General features: G+C 50.8%; 1 protein-coding gene across 1 annotated transcript in view; it reads left to right on the forward strand.

Annotated features, from left to right (window-relative positions):
* The first annotated feature begins 11678 nt into the window (after positions 1 to 11678).
* Positions 11679 to 12171, forward strand: part of Crispld2 (cysteine-rich secretory protein LCCL domain containing 2) — a 58258-nt gene continuing 57765 nt past the window's right edge. Inside the window, exon 1 of the mRNA XM_087593847.1 lies at positions 11679 to 11764. The gene's annotated coding sequence lies outside the window, so the exon portion shown is untranslated. The remainder of the gene's footprint in view (positions 11765 to 12171) is intronic.

Consider the following 12171-nt stretch of genomic DNA (forward strand, 5'->3'; position numbering starts at 1 on the left):
TGATCAAAGCAACTCTTATAAGGACAACATGTAACTGGGGCTGGCTTACAGGTTCAGAGGTTCGGTCCATTATCATCAAGGAGGAAGCATGGCAGCATCCAGGCAGACATGGTGCAGGAGGAGCTGAGAGTTCTACATCTTCATCTGAAGGCTGCTAGCAGAAGACTGGCTTCCAGGCAGCTAGGATGAAGGTCTTAAAACTCACACCCACAGTGACAGACCTACCTCAACAAGGCCACGCCTACTTCAACAAGGCCACAGCTTCTAATAGTGTCAACCACTACATACTACATGCTTAAGTGGTTTGCCTGCATGGAAGTCCATGTTACATGTGTGCTCTGCTCACAGAGGCCAGAAGAGGTCAGTTACAGAGAGTTACAGAGGGTTATGAACCACTGTATGGATGCTGGGTCTACAACCCTAACATCCAGTGTTTTCAACCTCAATCCATCTCCCCAGTCCCTCTGGTCATTAAAAACAAAATAGAACGCTTCAATAGCTGAGCCAACCAAACTGTCCCAATACTCCACACACCCGAAGGAGGCTAAGGAAGGCCTGGGTCCTGGAGACCCGGGTGTGAGGTCCTGGTACTCTCCTCACGGCTGCTTCTGCATTGAGGGTCCCTCCCTGTTGTTCTACCTAGCCCTGTGCTCCATCCTGCCCTGGTGGGGTAAGCTCTTCTGCCTCTGTGCTGGAGGAAGCTGCCTGCAGCTGGTGTGTGTGTGTGTGTGTGTGTGTGTGTGTGTGTGTGTGTGTGTGTGTAGACACACTGTCTTCTCTGCCCAGGCCACACACTCCTTTGTCCCCCCCCCCCCGTCTCAATTCCTGTCCCATTGCGAAGTTCCAAGCCAGGGGAACACAAAGGCCACCTACTTCCTATTCCAGATGGTTAGGGTCCGTGATGGCTAGCCATAAAACCGTATTTGCCACAGTTTCCCCCCGCCAGCCCCTTGGCACAGGTTAGTTTGTGTGGGGTGGTAGAGCCTCCCTCTCCCCCATAACTACTTCCTGCCGGCACCCTGTTCATAAGGTGGTCTTATTCAGACACCATCTTCACAAGTGGAGGGGGGTGGTAAGCCAAGTGCATCCTCAAGGGGTCAGGGTTAAAGTTGGTGTGGCACGGGGCAGGAGAGATGTCCTCGAGAAGTGACAAAGAAACAAGACCCTCACTCCGCGGTAACGGATTTAAGCGACTTCAAGTCGTGAAACTGAGAGTTTTAGTTTTGGTTCTGCAGACGCTGGGATCAGCCTGCACCAACGGCAAAAATGGCTGGCGGGGGAGGGGGTCCCATGTGACACAACCTTCATGGCGTATCCATGCCTCCTTCTGGTTCTGGGAGGTACAGTGTTCCCTGTGTCTAGATCTCTCCTCCCCTAGTTTCCCACCCTACTGGTTTGGGACGCAGAGCCTTATCTAACATACATCCTGGGGCTCGAGAGTCCCTCCTTTTCTGACACGTGGGCCCAGTCACAGGAATGCCTAACTCTTCAATTGGTGGTTTTTTAGACTGGACTTCTCTATGTAGCTCTGGTTGACCTGGAACTCGCTATGTAGCCCAGCCCGGCCTCAAACACACTGAGATGTGCCTGTCTCTGCCACCCTGCCATCCCACCTGGCCTTAGCCATAACTGTTCAACTTCAGGATGTTCTGAGAGGCCTAGCTAGACAAGCAGGCACCAGCTAGGGAAGACCAGAGCCTGGTGCCCCCTGCTTTTCTGGGATTTGGGGCGGGGGTGCTGTCGTCAGATCCTCTGGGACTGGAGTGATGGTTGGTTGTGAATCACCACTTGGGTGCTGACAATCAAATCCAAGTCCCCTGTAGGAGCATGGAGTGCTCCTAACCACCGAGCCGTGGTTCCTGCTCTTGACAACTGTTTCTTACAGGCGCGAAGACTCAGCAGAGAAGCCGCTGGGCCACCTGGCCAAGATTGGGGTGATGCAGACACAAGCTGGGGGCTGTCAGGACTGCTGGCCTCCACCAGAACAGAGAGCTGCCCAGGCCCTCAGTGTGACCCCACTTTGACTCCACCCACGTCTGGAGGGCAGACGGGAAGGAAGCACAGGAGTGGTGGTTTTGGGGTCTGTGAAGTGTACCCCAGCATGGGTGCTGGCACAGTCTCAGACCACAGGCTGGGCTTGTCTACCTTTGTCTGTAGTGGGATACTCGGGGTGGCCCACGAGAGGTCACGCTTGGCAGTGAGTACTGGAGCTTTGGTGGCCTGGAAGTCAGAGAGGAAGGCGATATACCAGGGCTGAAGAATTCTCCGTGGGACCTCACACAGCACACTGGCTTTGGTGGTGCATCCTTTCTGTTTGCTTTGTTGGGACACTGTCTCACTGTGTGCTAAAGGTTAGCCTGGAGCTCTCTATGTAGATCAGGCTAGCCTCAAACTCAGAGTTCTGTTTCTACCTCCCCAGTGTTGGGATTAGACTTGTGTGTCACCATGTCTGACTTTTGGGAAGCACATATTAACCTTGTCCATCTTCTAGATGACAAGACTGAGGCTTGGTCACCATCTTAAGCTTCCAAGTGACTAAACTGTCTTCAGGCTTTATGGGACCTGGGAACTGGCAGCTTTGGGGAGGTGTTTCCTTCCCACCCTAAGCTCAGATGGGAAGGGCAATGGCTGATCAATCAGAGGGCCCAGGTCATACCCTAGAGCTGAAGATGGGACCCAAGTCAGAACTGCAGTGTTACAGGTTTAGGTCTATAATCTTCTAGAACTACAGGGTCAATCCTTGTCAGCAGAGCCTCCTGCTGGTCCCACCATGCTGACTATGTAGAGAGGCCTGTACTGGGGTGCCTTCCAGTGCACTCCGTGCTTCTAATCATTCTGCTAGACGGGTGTTGGGGCTTAAGAACCAGAGACGGGGAGAGTTTTGAGAAGATGTGACTCCAGGTTTCTCTGCTGTAGGAGCTGAGGCTGTGCCAGGTGAATGGCCCGAGGCAGCGCGAGCCAGGAGTCTGGGATTTCCCAAGCCACCACCCTTCTCTGAGGAGATACAATCAGATTTCCGCTTTGTGATTTTTTTTTTTTTTACCCCCAAGGATGGAAACACAGAAGGAGAAGCCAAAGAGAAAACACAGAAACAGGAAAAGAAAACCATGGCTCTAACAGAAGACAGTCTTACCCTTTTTAAAAAATAATGTGTAAGTTTTTATTTGTGTGTGTGTGTGTGTGTGTGTGTGTGTGTGTTGTCCTATGTGTGTGTGTATGGTGTCCTCTGTGTATGTGTGTGTGTGTGTGTGTGTGTGTGTGTGTGTGTGTGTTGTCCTATGTGTGTGTGTATGGTGTCCTCTGTGTATGTGTGTATGTGTGTGTGTGTGTGTGTCTTCCTGAGTGAGTGTATATGTGTGTATGTGGTGTCCCTTGTGTGTGTGTGTGTGTGTGTGTGTGTGTGTGTGTGTGCCACAGAAGCCAGAAAAAGGTGTCAGGACCCCTGAACCTGGGGTTACAGGTAGGAGTGAGCAACGAAATCTGAGTTCTCGTAAGTGCGAGCCATCTCTCCAGCCCCGACGGGCACGTTTTTTTGAAGACAGGATCTCATTTTGTAGCCCAGACTGTCCTTGAAACTCACTATTGAGTCCAAGCTGGTTTCAAAGTCATGGAGATCCACCTGCCTCAGCCTCTCGAGGGCTGAGCTCACAGGAGTTTGGCAGAACAAGTGGTCCGCATGGCACTGAAGGCCAAAGTCAGTTTCCTGTACAGCAGAAAGACACTTCAGATGGAAGCAGATCCCAGCCTACTCTCGTTATTAGAATTGTCTCGGGGGCTGGGGATGTGGCTCAGTGGTAGAGCGCTTGCCTAGCGAGCGCAAGGCCCTGGGTTCGGTCCCCAGCTCCGGAAAAAAAAAAAAAAAAAAAAAAGAATTGTCTCAGAATTAGCCACAATGAATAAGAAAGATTCCTCTCCACCTGACTAGGGGTAGACACTTTCTCTCCCTGTTTGACTACACTACTTTTCTTTGCATGCTACAAGCGATGGGGAAGATACAGGGAACAAGAAGGTCAAGGTCTTATGACCCCTCTTCATGACTTCTGGTTCCCAGCACCTCATGGACCAATGTGGTTGCTCAGCTTCAGCCCTCACATATGTATTCCAGGTATTTAAGAAGCAACAAAGGCCATGTCTCACCTCCTCTCTTTTGAGGAGAAAGCCCAATGCTGGTGGGATGGCTCAGAGGTTAAGGGGGGCTTGCTGTCAAGCCTGATGGCCTGAGTTCAATCACACACACACAACACACACACGAGATCTACTAACATTTCTTTTAAAACCCAGACTTAAGGTACATGGTTCTAATCCTGGCGCCCTGGGAGTCTGAGACCACAGAGGAAGTTCCAGCCTAGCCAGGGTTACACAGTGAGGCTCTGTCTACACATAGAAATAAATAGAATATGTCCTAGTCCTGAGAGATGACTCATCTAGAGTTTGGATCCTCAGAGCCCAAGCAGTAGGTAGATGTGCAGGGTCACCTGTGATCCTGACACTCAGGGCACTGAGAGAAGAGATCCCCGAAGCAAGCTGGCCAGCTGGACCCACCCAGTGTCTGAGTTCTGGGTTCAACTAAAAGACCCATTAAGCAAAACACCTGGCATCACCTTCTGTCCTCTATGGCACACACATGTACACATGTACCCTAACTCAGTTGAACATACTACACATATGCACACACTGCACAAACATGCCTGCTACACACATGCAAAAAACAAAATGCAAAAAGGCAGGATGTCCTGTAGTGTCACAGAGTTGCACACAACCATCTCTGTCTGTCTGTCTGTCTGTCTTTGTCTGTCTGTCTCACTAAAACTTAGTTTCAGAGATGGGAGCAGCCAGAAGGCCATCGAGTGACCAGGTGTGTGTTTGTGAGTCAGGAAACAGGCAGAGAATCCTGTTTTCTGAGACAACTGTCCCAGACTCGCCACTCATTCTGGGGTTGAGTCACTTTTGGGAGGGGGAGGGGAGGTCATAATTTTTATGTGGCTGCGTAATTCTAAGTCTCGCTCTTGTCTTACTGATGTCCCTTGTGAGAAGCCAGCCGTCCTCTCTGTGTGGCCTGCTGACATTCTCCTTCAGTTCCTTCTCTCCTCTCTGCCTTCTATCTGTGAGAGCACCCCCCCGCCCCCGTGGGCAGCACACACTCAGCAGATACCCAGTGGGAACATGAATGCACGCTTGAGCGTCCTCAGAGCATCCCTTGACTTCTGAAACTCTGGGTCCTGATTCTGATTCCTGACCCAGAGCTGAGGATTTAGGGTCACCTGTGAGAGGCACAAGGAACGGGGAGTGGGTAGCAATCTGGGGGTGAGCCGGAGATGATGTGAGGTGGTACTTAACTCTGGAATCTCTGAGATCTCAGGAAACATCTCCGCATCCTCCAGTCCCAGACGAGTGTCAGGGTGACGAACACCACAGCGTTGCTGGACCACATTAGTTAAGGTCCTAGAGAAAATTAAACCCAAGGCACTGGGGCCACCATGACCAGTTGTCTTTCTACTGTTTGTGCTGCTAAAACAAAAGCATCAGAGACTTAAATTTTTTTCAAGATTTATTTTTATTAATAATGTGTATGTATGTATGTATGTATGTATGTATGTATGTGCACAAGCTCGTATGCAGATGCCCACAGAGACCAGAAGAGGCCATCTGATCCCTCTGGAGCTAGAATTGCAGGGGGTTCTGGGGATTGGGAACTGAACCCAGATTCTCCGAGAAGCAGCTAAGCGTTCTTTTTTTTTTTTTAAAGATTTATTTATTTATCATATACAAGTAGACTGTAGCTGTCTTCAGATACACTAGAAGAGGGCATCGGATTCCATTACAGATGGTTGTGAGCCACCATGTGGTTGCTGGGAATTGAACTCATGACCTCTGGAAGAGCAGTCGGTGCTCTTAACCGCTGAGCCATCTCTCCAGCCCGCAGCTAAGCGTTCTTAATCTCTGAGCCATCTCTACAACCCCCAGAAATCCATTTATTCACTTTAAAAAAGATTTTATTTAATATGTATACAGCGTCCTTTCTGCACGTTTGCCTACAGGCCAGAAGAGGACGCCAGATCTCATTATAGATGGCTGTGAGCCACCACGCGGTTGCTGGGAATTGAACTCAAGACCTCTGGGAGGACAGTCAGTGTTCTTAACGGCTGAGTCATCTCTCTAGCCCAGAAGTTTATTTTTTAATTAGAATTTTTTTTGATAATATTAGACATTGAACCAAGGGGCCGCACACATACTTGGCAAGTGTTCTACCTCTGAACCACACTCCAAGTCTCACAAACAATAAACAAATACTTCTCATAGTTCTGAGGTCCAGGAAGGCCCAGGTCCAGGCAGTCTCGTGAGGGCCTCATGCTGCTTCCAAAGTAACATCTTTTGTATGGTGGATGACAAAAAGGTGACCCTCTTCTTCAGCCCTTTTGGAAGGTTCCTGCTCTCACCCTCAATGATTCTGCCTCCTAACTCTCTCCCCTTGCCGACTTGAATTTTGGCATCTAAAAGGATTTCTGGGCCTCTAGCACCTGTCTGGGATCACCTCAGTCCTTAGAGTGTTTTGGTGGGCTTGCGCTCCCTGTTATCCTGTGTCCTCAATGTAGCCCCTCTGTGAAGCTTACTCAGGGGGTCCCAGCACTGGAAACTTTGATTTCATAGGATCTTGGCACCAGTGTCCTCAGAGCTCTTGTCAGAGTGAGGTGTGAACCCCGACATGTACCTGCTTGTCCACGCAGCCAGTATCAATCTCACCCAGAGGAATGAGCACACGGAGGCGAAGCCTCACCATCTCAGTGGCTCTTCCAGAGCTGTGCCCATCACAAAGTGGTCTTTGACGCAGTTGTGGCCTGGTGACGTTCTGCAGCCGCTCTTTGGTACACAGAAGCCAGTGAGCAGTGGGACTCCCTGGCCTTAATGTTCTGTGTCCTGCTCAAGAGCTCTGATAAAAATAGTTACTGAGTAAGAACTCCGGTGGGAAGTGAGCCAGCAGCCAGAGACAGACACAGTCAGGAGAGCCCGCAGCTCTGCATCGAAGGATCAGATCACCAGACCACTATCACTTCTATTTTGCAGCCCGATGGAGTCCCTTGTCCTCTCAACTGTTCCCTGGCAGGGGAGAGTGCTTCAAGCTCAGGGTCATGCGGCTTCAGGCTGCAGCAGATCTTTTCAGATCTGTCTCCCTCAGGCCTAGAAGGACTTTCCCTTCCCCAGAACCCAACGCTCTCCCAGGTCACAAGGGCTAGGGCAAATTCTTGCTAGGATTTCCCAGGAAATCTCTCCTGGGGACAGTTACATGGATCTTGGTCCTTTCTCCTGGAACTTCCCAGGCATCCGCAACGCCCACGTTACCATTATTCAAATACAAAGGCTGTAAGTTTTCTCTTTTCCTTTGTAAAGAAATTACATCCTGAGATTGCAAAAGTCTGAGAAATTTGATGAAAGCTGAACTTCCAAGAGCCCCGTGGCTCTGGCAGCACCTATGTTGATCCTTGATGTGACATTATGCTCAGGTGGTTTCCACATTAACCATTTAATGATTGAAAAACTGAGGGTGGGGATGGGGGATTGGCTGTGATGGTCACCATTGGAAGGACCCTTAGCCTCGCAAAGGCTGGCAACTTTCTCAAGGCTGGGGGAGCTGCTGGAGTTTTGAATTCACTCTGACTGGCTCAGGTTGACGGGGAGCTCCCGGGTGCTCCTCAGAGAGGTCAGGTGACTTAAGCCAAGGCACACAACTGGAGCATGTGCATGAAGAATGAGGCTCAAGTCTGTCATGACACAGATGGTGCTCCTCACTAGGTTAGGTGCTCCTCACTAGGTTAGGTGCTCCTCACTAGGTTAGATGCTCCTCACTAGGTTAGGTGCTCCTCACTAGGTTAGGTGCTCCTCACTAGGGTAGGTGCTCCTCACTAGGTTAGGTGCTCCGCACTAGGTTAGGTGCTCCGCACTAGGTTAGATGCTCCTCACTAGGTTAAGTGCTCCTCACTAGGGTAGGTGCTCCTCACTAGGTTAGGTGCTCCTCACTAGGGTAGGTGCTCCGCACTAGGTTAGGTGCTCTGCACTAGGTTAGGTGCTCCTCACTAGGTTAGATGCTCCTCACTAGGGTAGGTGCTCCGCACTAGGTTAGGTGCTCCGCACTAGGTTAGGTGCTCCTCACTAGGTTAAGTGCTCCTCACTAGGGTAGGTGCTCCTCACTAGGTTAAGTGCTCCTCACTAGGGTAGGTGCTCTGCACTAGGTTAGGTGCTCCTCACTAGGGTAGATGCTCCTCACTAGGGTAGGTGCTCCTCACTAGGTTAGGTGCTCCTCACTAGGGTAGGTGCTCCTCACTAGGTTAAGTGCTCCGCACTAGGTTAGGTGCTCCTCACTAGGTTAGGTGCTCCGCACTAGGTTAGGTGCTCCTCACTAGGTTAGGTGCTCCTCACTAGGTTAGATGCTCCGCACTAGGTTAGGTGCTCAGCCCCTAAGACCGACACCTTGTTTTTAATGGAGCAGTTGTATGGTATCAGGCCATCTGTGGACTTTTTCTTTTAAATAATGTTTACATGAATGGCCAACTTTATATTTTATTTTATTTTTTAAAGATTTATTCATTTTATTACATATAAGTACACTGTAGCTGTCTTCAGATACACCAGAAGAGGGCATCGGATCTCTTTACAGATGGTTGTGAGCCACCATGTGGTTGCTGGGAATTGAACTCAGGACCTCTGGAAGAGCAGTCGATGCTCTTAACCGCTGAGCCATCTCTCCAGCCCTATATATATATATATATATATATATATATATATATATATACACACACAATATATATATATATAATTTTTAATTGGTTATTTTGTTTACATTTTCCCCCCAGAGCTGAGGACCGAACCCAGATCCTTGCGCTTGCTAGGCAAGCGCTCTACCACTGAGCTAAATCACCAACCCGACTTCTTTTTAAGAACTCTGCAAATTCCTTCAACTCCACTTGTGTAGGGCTGTGGTCTGTGCCCATCTCCTTGAGCTGATTAGCCTCTGTGGTTTTAGCAACAGAGTGAAGCATGGCTCCAACACTAGGTCATTGAAGGCTCTCCCAAGGCACCTGGCTCTCGAGGATGCTTGCTTTTGGGACAGCTAGGCACCACGTGTCTGACCACCTGACACTGTCCACTGGATAGGCTGAAGCCACTGCAGCCCAGCAACCCCGCTGGGATCCCTCCCATCCCACAGTCAATATCAAACACTACTCTCAGTGTCTAGCCCCAGTCCACAGCTAACTGCAGCCAATGAGGGGCCTGAAGGAAGAAACTAACGACATCTTTCCAGATTCTCTCATCTACTACATTATAGGCTGTTAAAGATGTCGTGCGTGTGTGTGTGTGTGTGTGTGTGTGTGTGTGTGTGTGTGTGTGTGTGTGTTTGTGTGTGTGTGTCATAATGCTGGGTATCAAAACAGGTCTATATGAATAATATGAATACATACACATATATCATTAGCACCAAATGACCATTACACAACTGGAAAATCTCCCTCCAAGCAGCTATAATACAGGACGATTTGTTACACAGCAGTGCTAAGTACCCCCCACCCCCCACCCCCGCCGCTATATCAACAAGAAATAGTCCTAAAGTATCCAATGTATTCATCTTGTGTAAATACAAATTATCTAATCTGCTTGTCACATGACTTAGAGGCCGAGGTGATAGGCTGTCCTGGTCCATTTAGGTGACTGGGTTATACACAGTGGAACCTGGGCAGTGAGGCTGTCAAAGGCAGCTTCTCAGCTCACAGGTGGCCTTTCCCTGTGTTCTTTTTTTTTTTTTTCCCCCAGCTGGGGACCCCAGGGCCTTGCGCTTCCTAGGCAAGCGCTCTACCACTGAGCTAAATCCCCAACCCCCTTTCCCTGTGTTCTTGAGGGCAGGGAGGGGCCCCGAGGAAAGGAGCTCTCAGGTCCTCTTTACAATCCTGGGGATCTCACCATGTCCCAACTTGCTCTCCCCACCCCCACCATATCTTCCCTGGGTAATTTGGTCTCAAGGTAGCAATCTTGGTGAGATGCATTTAGACATAGTAGGGGGGTCCGGCACAGGCTGTCTGGGCTGGGGACCCAGTCTCACCAATGGACAACCAGGTGACCCTGCCTGTACCCAGTGTACCCATCTGTAAACAGAGCCCCCTTTCCACCAGTCTGTGAGAAGCTGTCAAGAAGTTGCCCTTGAAGTTCCCGTGCATAGCTCCTGACACACAGAAACAATTTTTGGTGAAGGAGAAATGGGGCAGATTAGAAGAGAAGGCCACAGAGGGGAGGGAAAAAGGAAACTGAGGAAGAGCAGGAGAGAGAGAGCTGGTGGTTCTGGAGCTGGGGAGAGACTTGGCATGGCGATATGACCTGACTATGACAGGCATGTAGAATGTTTTGGTTGGGGAAGGGTGTCTAAGAGCCACACCATGCCAGCAAAGAGCTTTGCAAGGTGAAAAGCCATCAGTAGGGCAATGTGGTGGGGCCACCCAGAGCCTGGGACTTATTACCGTCAAGCCACTCCTGCTCAAATGTTGGGTCCCAGAAGAACCCTGTTCCTCATCCATTCCCGTTCCTGGGTGGATATGGAACTAAGACCCAGTTTATCCTGTTCTGCATTCAAGACTTAAATGTTCCCGGGCATTGGCAGCAGAGTGGGCACATGCACTTTGGAGACCTGTGACTCAGAGATGCGTGCAGGAATCCCTGTTGGTCAGTCCCTTCGCTGATGGGGATGTTGGCAGGAGAAGCAGCGTTAGAAGGTGGTCAGGCCAGATTGTCAGCACCGGAGAACAGCATATGGAGTCCAGAGCCGCCCTCACTGGCCTTGTCCTGGGTCACACGAGGGCTGCTCTGAGCCCTGTTTTTCACCACTGACTCCTCTGGTACTTGGAAGACAGCTCAGCATGTAGCAGCCGGTGCTTGTTGAGTATTAGACGAGTGAGTGCAAGTCCGTTGATGATGCTTCCAAAACTGAGAGCAGAATGGGAGTTAAAACTGAAGACATTTACATATATTTAAATCTTTAAGATGGGTGGTCTCCTCCAGCCCTGCTTTATGTGACTGAGTGTTCTGGGGGTGTCTCTTCTGGCCCATTCCCTCACCCACCTTTCAGTGTTTGGGCGTCAACCTTACCTAAAGTAATTTCCTGGATTCTAACCTCCGGATATTTGCTCCAGGTAGGCACCAAATGCCCTGGGGCATATGGTACTAAGCTTACTGGAACCTCGCCCTGGGGTTCTTGAGGAGGCGGGATAACCTCTCCACAGAAGTGGGACATTGCCTCCTCCCTGGATTGCTGGGAACCCCCAGATCCTCCTAGTCTGGGAACCGGTCATGGTGGAGAAATACGCACACCCGGGATCAGCACGCGCTGCCCGGTGGTCTGTTGTCCCGTCCTTCACTTGAGTAGTAGAACCGGGTGGGGTCTGCGTGCCACGGCCTGTCCGAGAGTGCCCAGATCGTTGCGCGCAGAAAGCACTCAATGAAAACTACTTTTATGGTCACGGCTAGGGGCCGCGCGCTCCTTGCGCATCGTGGTCCTCAGAGCCTCCTCCCGCCCGAAAACAGCAGGGCGGGGAGGGGCGGTGCCGGCGCCTCGCAGCCCAATCAGCGCTGACTGTGGACTTGGGGGCGTGGCTCAGGATGCTCCAAGAGGCTACTAGGGGCCGCGCGCAAGTCCGGGACCCACTCGCAGCGGCCAGCATCCGCAGGGTCCCAGAGCCGAAGTTTGCTTGCCCAGCGCTGCCCAGGTTGAGGCCAGAGTTCCGCGCAGGTGAGAGGGACTTGGTCCCGCTGCTCTTTTGTCTGTAGGAGAACAGGCCTCATCGCGTAGCCTCGGTTGTTCTCGAACTCTTAGCCACTCCACTGCTTCAGCAGCGCTGTCTCCTCTTTCTGTCCTTTTTCGACGCTCTTGCCCCGAGTAAGGCAGACGCGGTGCTTCAGGGCTATGTGCCGCCGTTCTGCCTAGCCCCTACTTGCAAAGTTCTTTTCAGATGAAGAAACTGAGGTTCAGCTACGAACGAAGCCTTTTGTCCCGGACGGACTCACAGTTAGGAAGCCGAGTCTGAGGTGGGATCCCCAGCCTGGCTGCACGCAGTGAAGCGCGCTTCACCGAGTCGCGCGCGCTTTTGCCCACCCAGTGCAATTTGCCACCATTTGGGGCGGTAGTGTGTTGTTAGT

This window comes from Rattus norvegicus, chromosome 19 (assembly GCF_021556685.1).
Source record: "Rattus norvegicus strain SHRSP/BbbUtx chromosome 19, alternate assembly SHRSP_T2T, whole genome shotgun sequence".
Lineage (NCBI taxonomy): Eukaryota > Metazoa > Chordata > Mammalia > Rodentia > Muridae > Rattus > Rattus norvegicus.